The sequence below is a fragment of the Pseudorca crassidens genome, chromosome 3, assembly GCF_039906515.1.
Source record: "Pseudorca crassidens isolate mPseCra1 chromosome 3, mPseCra1.hap1, whole genome shotgun sequence".
Taxonomy (NCBI): domain Eukaryota; kingdom Metazoa; phylum Chordata; class Mammalia; order Artiodactyla; family Delphinidae; genus Pseudorca; species Pseudorca crassidens.
In genome coordinates this window covers 111,565,965-111,575,779 of record NC_090298.1, presented here as the reverse complement: position 1 = coordinate 111,575,779, position 9,815 = coordinate 111,565,965, and positions in this window count along the sequence as shown.

Sequence of the window (9,815 nt, the reverse complement as noted above, 5' to 3'; positions counted from 1 at the left end):
TTGCTGCACACAGGCTTTCCCTAGTTGCGGCGAGTGGGGGCTACTCTTTGTTGCAGTGCACGGGCTTCATTGTGGTGGCTACCCTTGTTGGGGAGCATGGGCTCTAGGCGCGCAGGCTTCAGTAGCTGTGACATGCAGGCTTCAGTAGTTGTGGCACACAGGCTCAGTAGTTGTGGCACACGGGCTTAGTTGCTCCACGGCATGTGGGATCTTCCCAGACCAGGGCTTGAACCCATGTCCCCTGCATTGGCAGGCGGATTCTTAACCACTGGGCCACCAGGAAAGCCCAGGGCTGCTAAGTTTAGATTTGAACCTGAAACTTCTAAACTTCTGAGAGGCATCCAAAGCTGCTGCTGTCTTGGGCTCTGCTGACTGTGGCTGGAAGTGAAACAGGAGGGAAGGAGGCAGGGCACACCTCTGAAAGAGTGACATAGCCCGAGGACATGACATAAACTGATTAGAACCAAATGCATCCAAGATGGCAGACAAGTCGACTTCCACTAGACCTTGAGCCTCAGTACACACTCACTGTAACACATCAGCAAGCTAAATGACACACCCACAGGCACTGTGACAGATCCAAAACAGACCTCAAGGATCAAAAAGTGGTCGGTGGCCCAATTCCTGGAAACCCCCGCCCCTTCCTGAAATAGCTGGAATGCTCCTCCCACTCATTAGCCTATGAAATTACCCACCCCTATAAAAGCTGACAACCCCATACCCTGGTGCCCTTTCTCACCTTCTGAGGTGGCCCACACTCTGTCTGTGGAGCGTGTGTCTCTCTAAATAAATCCACTTCTTACCCGTCACTTTGTCTCTCACTGAATTCTTTCTGCCATGAGACATCAAGAACCTGAGCTCCATTAAGTCCTGAAACCAGGTGTGTTATCTCAGTTGAAAGACTGTGGGTTTTGGCCGGGTTCGAGTCCCAGCTGCATGGGTTCGAGTCCCAATCTGAGTTTAGGCTAGGTTCGAGTCCTGGCATGTGTGTTTAAGTCCCAATCTGAGGTGCACGGTTCCAGAAGGACTTTGTCTGTGGCTCTGCAGTCTCCTCCTGGGCAGCTGGGGGAGCTGGTGGGCAGTAGAGAAAGGAGGGTCCTAACAAGTTTTAGGAAAGCTCCAGCATTTCCAGAGAAAACCCTGTTGGTCAGCCCACCCTCTACAATCTCTTCTCCAGCACAGACTAGAGTAGGTCACAGAGGAGAGGCCTATGAGAGACTGGGGTGGGGACAATAGCAGGGACACTTGAGCTCCTAGCCAGGCTGCTGATTTGTTGTCTGTCTACCTGTCACTGCCCACACTGGAAAGAAAGTTCTTCCCAGCAGCCAGGAAAGAGGAGCAGAGGAAGCAACTACTCTCCAGCTCCTGGAGGAGGCCTTGGGGAATAAAAACCAGTAGGCAGTGTGCTCCCAGCCGGGGCAGATGCCTGGTGGTCTGACAGCAGACCTCAGTCAGCCAGGAGAAACCAGGAAAAGCCAGTCCTTGGGCAGTGTGTGTGTGTGTGTGTGTGTGTATGTACACGTGTGTGTGTGTGTAGGGGTCAGGGCAGTGCAACATTGGAGGGAGGACAGTCAGCAGGACGACCCCCACTGCTGACACCAGTTGCAAGTTTGGGGTCTCCAAGACCATCCTTACATTTGATAATTCAGTAGAAGGACTTGCAGAACTCACTGAGGGCCGTTATACTCACACTGATGGTTTGTTACAGGGAAAGAGTACAGATTAAGATCAGCCAAAAGGGCTTCCCTGGTGGCTCAGTGGTTAAGAATCCGCCTGCCAATGCAGGGGACACGGGTTCGAGCCCTGGCTCGGGAAGATCCCACATGCCGCAGAGCAAGTAAGCCCATGCGCCACAACTACTGAGCCTGTGCTCTGGAGCTCACGTGCCACAACTACTGAGCCCGCGTGCCACAGCTACTGAAGGCTGCGCGCCTAGAGCCCATGCTCCGCAACAAGAGAAGCCACCGCACCACAACCAAGAGTAGCCCCCGCTTGCTGCAACCAGAGAAAGCCCGCGCACAGCAGCAAAGACGCAATGCAGCCAAAAATTTTAAAAATAAATTAAAAAAAAAAGATCAGCCAAAAGATGAGAAGCGTGGGGCAGAGTCCAGCAGGGCTCCAAATGTGGAGCTTCCAGCTGCCCTCTCCCAGTGGACTCACAGACACTGTTAATTCCTCCAGCAACGATGTGTAACAATACCCATGAACTATTGCCCACCAGGGAAGTTCACCCAAGCCTTGGTGTCCAGAGATTCACTGGGGCTCTGTAGTCGACTATCCACATAGCTGACATCAGCCTCCAGTCCCCCTGGAGGTTCAGCTGATACCGTGTGAGTCAAAGCACCCGCCCTAAATCATAGTTAGTTTATCCTGTGTGGCCAGTCCCCACCCTAAATCACACTGTTAGTTTATCCTGTGTGGCCAGCCCTTGCCCTAAGTAAAGATACTCCTATCTGGCGTGACATTGCAAGGGCTCAGAGGTTTCTTTCCTGAAGCCTAGGGCAAAGTCCAGACCTTCCTTTGGGTGAGGTTAAATTCTTTACACGGGCAGATTAAACAGTACCAGCCCACACCATGGCTGTGAGTCCATTCTTCCTGGAGGATTCACAACGCATGGAGCATGATTCCTAGATGTCTGGCCATTAGGACAGAAAACAGCGTTTGCCAAGGTGTGCAACCTGCAAAGAGGAGCGTTAAGTGACTCCAAGTCAGTCCTCTTTCTTTCTTTTTTTTTTAAACAATATCTTTAAAAATATATATTTATTTTAGGCTCCATTGTGTCTTCTTTGTTGCTCACGGGCTTTCTCTAGTTGCGGCGAGCAGGGACTACTCTTCGTTGAGGTGAGTGGGCTACTCATTGTGGTGGCTTCTCTTGTTGCAGAGCACGGGCTCCAGGTGCACGGGCTTCATTAGTTGTGGAGCATGGGCTCAGTAGTTGTGGCTTGCAGGCCCCAGAGCGCAGGCTCAGCGGCCATGGCGCACGGGCTTACTTGCTCCGCAGCATGTGGGATCTTCCCGGACCAGGGCTCGAAACCGTGTCCCCTGCATTGGCAGCCAGATTCCTAACCACTGCACCAGCAGGGAAGCCCCAGTCCCCTTTCTTTATGCTGCGTGTCCCTCGTCATTTATTCAGTCATTTATTTACTCACCATTTACCGAATACCTGCAACGTGATCAGCACTCATTCTAGTTGGGGAGACAGATAACAAAGAGCAAACCAGCTGTTAAGTCATTTTAAAGGGTGCTGCGTGCTGCGGAGCAAACAGGGCTGAGGTCCGAGTAAGGACGGAGGGGAGAAAGGAACCTGCCTTAGATTGTGGGCGGGGAAAGGCAGCTTTGAGGTCGTCCAACTGAAGCTGAGGCTCAGAGAATGAGAAGGCACCAGCTGTGGGAGAAAACAACAGAAGTCAATGCCTGGCAGAGAGACACATGGGCCTCAGCTGCCAGCTGACGCCTCCAAACAGATTGTGAAAAGGTGCCCAGAAGCAGAAACACAGTCCTTTTCTTGTGGCTGACACAATCTTGTTGGGACCCAAGGCTCCGTGAGCTGTGGCAGAATTTCAGCCCCACGCATCCCCTTGGCCTGTGCTTGTGCAGTGTGTAAACCACTCCACCCTACATGGCGGGCTTGGACAGACAGTGTCTGGAAGCCAGCATCCCTGGGCAGCCCTACAAGGTTGGTACCAGATATAAACTCCATTTGACTTCACCCACCATTTAAATTAAAAAACAAAACACGTTGTGCCTCTTAGCAGAGTCCATGATGTAGAAATTGGGAAATTCTTCATCAAACCCCAGACCCTTGGGCAGTGAAGGCAAGTCATGGGGAAGAGGCAGCTCCATTTCTGCCTTTAGAGAAAAGCACATGTGTCCACTTACTGGTAAGGTCTGGAAAAGGGGTTCCCTGCAATAAAAGGGGATCCCAGCTGAATTTCCCCCCTGTTTTCTTCATCTCTCTCAGGAGCCAGCACATGCTGAGCGAAGGAGAAACTCTTGCTCCTCTTAGCTCAGAAGTCTGTGGTAGGATTCCAGCCCGGGTCAATTCTACTCACCACCCTCACAACCCACACCCATGTGCACAGGCACACACACTGATGTCCCTTTTAGGGGACCGGACAAGTAACAGAGCCGGGCCTGGATTGAGGCCTGGGTTGGCTGCACAATGATAGGAAGGTCTGTGTTCCAAACTGCAGTTGGTTTTATATAGCAGAAATCCCTGCCTCTTTTCATGATTGTTTGCTTTTAATATGTTTACCACATTATTTAAAAGTTGGAAAGTAGAGAATATAAAAGAAAAAAGCCACTTGGAACCTTGCCATTTATTGGGGCCACGTGTTTGTGTTTCCCCACCCCAATTCCATTGTTGAACCACCAATGGGAAGGTCTTAGGTTGTGGGGCCTTTGGGAGGGAATTAGAGCTAGATTAGGTCATGAGGGTAGGGCCCTCACGATGGGATTAATGCCCTTATAAAAAGGAGAGGAGACAAGGGATCTCTCTGCCTGCACACATCAAGGAAGACCATGTAACCAGGCAGAGGGCTCTCACCAAGAACCCGATCATGCTGGCACCCTGATCTCAGACTTCCAGCCTCCAGAACTGTGAGGAATAAATGGCTTTAAGCCACCTGGTCTTGTTACACATAGCAGCCCGAGCTGACAGCATTCTAATAAATCATTTTTAATATTGTCTTCCAAAGGTTCATGTATTAGTTTCCTACTGCTGTCATAACAAACTACCACAGATTGAGTGACTTAAAACAATTTAGATTTATTATTTTACATTTCTAGAGGTCAGAAGTCCAAAATCAGTCTCAGAGGCCTAAAGTTAAGGTATCAGCAGGGCTGGTCCTTTCTAAAGGTTCTAAAGGAGTATACATTTCCTTGTCTTTTCCAGCTTCTATAGGCTGCCTGCATCATGTAGCTCACGGCCCCTTCTTACATCTCAAAGCCAGCCATGTAGATCTTTTGGCTTCTCTCTCTCTTTCTCTCTGATCTCTTCTTCTGTTGTTACATCACCTTCTCTCACTCTGAGGCTCTTATAAAGATCCTTGTGATTACATTGGGCCCAACTGGGCAATCCAGGTTAATTTTTCCATCTCAAGATCCTTAGCGTAATCACACCTGTTAAGTTCCTTTTGACATGGAAGTCTTGTGTGATGAGGGCAAGGACCTCTTGTGGAGGTCATTATTCTGTCTACTATTTTTAAGGTTTTTAAGCTGTGGTTGCAGTAATACTGAAATATAATTGTGTTCAATGAGCACTGTAACAGAAATATTTCCCCAGAGGAAGTCTTTGTAACCTTCTTTCCTCAAGGTCATGAGTGCTCCATTGAGGGGATGTGCTTCTGTTTGCTCATGCTGGAAACCAGTCTGTATTGCATTCTGGGCTGCGATCCATCTTTCTGAAGCTAGCATTCCCCATACTTGGGATTGTTGCCTTAGCATAGGTTCTCAGGAACAGGTCAAAGGGAGCAGGTTTATGATTTGTATTACATATTGCCTAATTGCTATCCCGGATTGTATCACTTTACGTGATCTCTCCTAATCAACCTCATTTGGCTTTGTTAAAAATGAAAGAAAGTTCTTTTTATAGGAAAGGTATTACATCCTCATTAAAGAATATCTGGGAAATACAGAAAGAGCCAAAGGAATAAAAATACCTCATAGTCCCATAAACTGAAACACAGCTTTCATTAGTATTTAATACCGTTCTTTCTAATATTTCTGTCTTTGAGCGTATATATAAACACCACCACCACCACCACCATGGTTATGATATTGGAACTTCTTGGAACTATTTTAGTTGTAGGACACCTCATGGTTTTGGATATGGGGGAGAAAAACTTTTATTGTTCTTATCTTGGGATGGTTACCATCTTGTTTTTCCAATTGATTTCTGCTCTCCGTGTCACTCAGAACCTGGAGGCCTGGTCAAGTCCTTTCCTGGATAATGAGTGACAGGGCACATTGTAGGGAGTATGGACTGGGATTCTTGACCACAAATCCTCAGTCTTGACTCCTGCTACCCAGTCTCTAGCCTGAAAAATGGTTGGAAAGTTTAAGTTTTATAACAATTCAGCTTTATAATCCAATTCATTGATGCTGGTTACAAGTAGACTATTTTTAAAGAATAATTTATATATATATGTTCCATCTTCCATCTTCCATTTCTATTTTCATGGACCTCATCTTCAAGCTCTGGTTACTTGACTAAGACAGTATTAAGAAATCATATTGAGGAAGTCCTGGCCACAGCAGTCAGATAAGAAAAAGAAATAAAAGGAATCCAAATTGGAAAGGAAGAAGTAAAACTGTCACTCTGTGCAGATGACACGATACTATACATAGAAAATCCTCAAGATGCCACCAAAAAACTACTACAACTCATCAATGAATTCAGTAAAGTTGCAGGATACAAAATTAATATACAGAAATCTCTTGCATTTCCATATACTAACAATGAACTATCAGAGAAACATCAAAAAGAATACAATACCTAGGAATAAATCTGAGAGGTAAAAGACCTATACTTGGAAAACAATAAGACACTGATTAAAGAAACTGAAGACAACATATACTTACACTGATCACCCATTCCAATATTAAAAATGAAAGTAAAATCTCCTCTTTCCTAGATGTTGTACATTGCTCTGCTTGCACAGAGGAGAGGAACAGAGTTAGGACCGGGAAGAAAACCTAATCCAAACTGGACTAAGCAAAAAGGGAATCTTTCATTTCAGAGAGCTAGAAAGCACAGGGGGTAGTCAGAGGCAGGGCTAGATCCTGGAGCAAGATGTCCCCAGGACCTGGTTTCTGTCTCTTTTGTGGGCTGGCTTCATTTTTAGGGAAAATCTTTATTTCAACAGACCCAGGAAGTCTGGGCGGGTCTCACTGGTCCACCCCTATAGCCAGGGGAGTGCAGTACTCTGATTGGTCAGGCTGAGCCAGGGTCACCCCAAGGACAGCCCTGGAGTTAGGGATGGAGTCAGCTCCATTAAAGCTTGTGCACTGAGAGGAGAAAGAGAAGGGTCATTCCCCCAAATGAAAACTTTTAGACTTGACCTGGATTTCTTAGTTTGCAAGAGAGGACCTGATTGGCCACTCTTGGGTCAGGTTTCTATCCCCAGCCCAATCAGCTGTAGCAGAAGGAGTGGAGGCAGGGCTGGCAGTGTGGCTCTTGGTGGTGTGGTAAGCCTGGTAGGACAGGCTGCCTTTGCTCAGCTCTTCCCTCAGGGCTGCGGTCGGGAGGGGTCAGCACTAGGTCCTGAGGCTTCCGTGTCCTACCTGATTTCCTTCACTGTTTTCTGAGTGCTTATTTGTGTGTGTCTCATTTTAAAATCACAAAAACCCTCTGAAGTTGAAGCTGAGAGGTTGTGCCTCTTGCTCAGGGTCACACAACCAGTAAGTGACTCAAAGGGCACTCGGGTGATTAATCTGAAAGTGAAACTGTGCACCTCAGATTGGGACTCGAACCCATGCAGCTGGGACTTGAACCCACGCAGCTGGGACTCGAACCCGGCCAAAACCCACAGTCTTTCAACTGAGATCACACACCTGGTTTCAGGACTTAATGGAGCTCAGGTTCTTGATGTCTCATGGCAGAAAGAATTCAGTGAGAGACAAAGTGACGGGTAAGAAGTGGATTTATTTAGAGAGACACACACTCCACAGACAGAATGTGGGCCACCTCAGAAGGTGAGAAAAGGCACCAGGGTATGGGGTTGTCAGTTTTTATAGGGGTGGGTAATTTCATAGGCTAATGAGTGGGAGGAGTATTCCAGCTATTTCAGGAAGGGGCGGAGATTTCTAGGAATTGGGCCACCGATCACTTTTTGATCCTTAAGGTCTGTTTTGGAACTGTCACAGCATCTGTGGGTGTGTCATTTAGCTTGCTGATGTGTTATAGTGAGTGTATACTGAGGCTCAAGGTCTACTGGAAGTCGACTTGTCCGCCATCTTGGACCCATTTGGTTCTAATCAGTTTATGTCATGTCCTCGAGCTATGTCATTCTTTCAGAGGTTGTGCCCTGACCCCTTCCCTCCTGTTTCAAGAGTAGCACCTAGGGGAGCCCTAGAAGGGACCCAGAGACGGTGGGGCATGGGGAACTCTCCCCAGGCTGAAGGTCAGTGAAAGGGGGGTTGACAGGGAGGTGCTGGAGGGGAGGGAGCACCTTGAACATTTGGTCCCAGTGTCACACCTGGGCGTTACTGACCTTGGGCAGGCATCTGCTCCTAGCTCGTGAGGTTTCTGAAGCTGCATCTTCTAGAAGAGCCACCTGGTCCTACCTACCTCTCTGAGGTCCTGTCCTCCCAAGTTCTTCCTCACTGCATTGGTGGGTAACTCAGTGGCTTTCCAGGAGTGGGCTGGGGCCTTTGTATGGGGGTGGGGATGGCCAGGTTGGGGAGCTCCAAGTCTCCAGTCAGTCATGGAGCAGGTCATGGGCCTGGGGAGAGTTCTGGTATTAGTCTTCTACTCTTCAGGACCTCAAGGCGTCCAGGAGATCCTCGTCACATTTTCAGTCAGACCGGAGCCCCTACAGGGGCAGGGCACTCTGTTCACACCCGCCCCCCCCACCATAAGCTCCTTTCTTTCTCAACACCCCCAGGGCACTGGGATACTACTTGCCACTTTCCTCATTGAAGCTGCTGCCTCTTTCCAGCAGCCTGGCCTGCTTGCCTCTTTGAACGCCCCAGTTGCTTACTCCTCTAATTTGTGCCACAACTGCTGCGAGCAGGTGTCCTGATTCTGTAGACTGGCGCCTCCTCCAAGGGGCCCTAGACGCCTCAAGCCTTGGAGAACGTTTTTTGGCCAAAGGCGAAGGATGTGCAGAATCTTCATCCAGCCTGGCATTCATTAATTCTCCAAGTCCGCTAGGGGTGGGTCGCGTAGGCCTACGGGGGAGACTGCGCAGGCTTTAACCGAGCCCCGCGGGCAGGCAGGCCCTGTCTGAACGCGGGTTCCCGAAGGGCCCTAGGTTGGTCCGCGCGCCATAGGACCCAGCAGAGGACGTTCTTGCAAGAGGCAATTTACTTTTCTCACTTCTCAAATGCTCCGAAAATGGCTGCTAGCAGCTTCGCTATAGGGGTAAACTGTGTACTCATCTTGAGGGGTTTTCTCGGCGCGTTCCGTTCCAGGCCCCTGCAGGGATTTGCGAGCCTGGAGCTGCAAGACGGAGGGTCGGAGGCGCCGGAAACATTGTGTCTGGAGCCGGGAGCCGAGGGCCGAGGGCCAAGGAGCAGCATTCGTGGGCGCTACTCTGTATCCGCGCCGCCTCGGGCGCCCATTCCCCTCGCCGAGTCTGTGACTGCCCTCAGGGGCTCGGAGTCTGATTTAACACCCTGAGCAGGTTTTGCTGGGGAGGACCCGGGGGTCACCTCGTCCACCCAGGCCAGGCCTTGGTCCAGCCACCCGCCACATCAACTCCCGGGGGAGGGGTGTTGTCTCCCAGCTCCGAGGCCGAGCAGGAGGCCCAGGTCCCCGCGTGTCTTCTGTTAGCGCAGGGGACCTCGGCCACTGCTCAGCTAACCGGAAGACCCTTCCCTCCCCGAATGCTTCAACCTGGAGGGACCTCCAGCAAGGTCGGCCCGCGCGGGCGGCGACACGCCTGTCCCTGCGCACGCACACAACTCTGCACACGTCAGCCCCACGCTGTCCCGCCGCCCTGTGCCCGGGCGCACGCAGGCAATCACGCGTGTCCGCACTCGCCCGTGGGTACACGCGTCCGCTGCGAGTACCGAAGGGCCCCGAAAGGTCCGCGCGCGGATCAGGCGCTGGAAGCGAACCCGGTCGGGGCCCGGGCGGTGTCCCGGGAGGG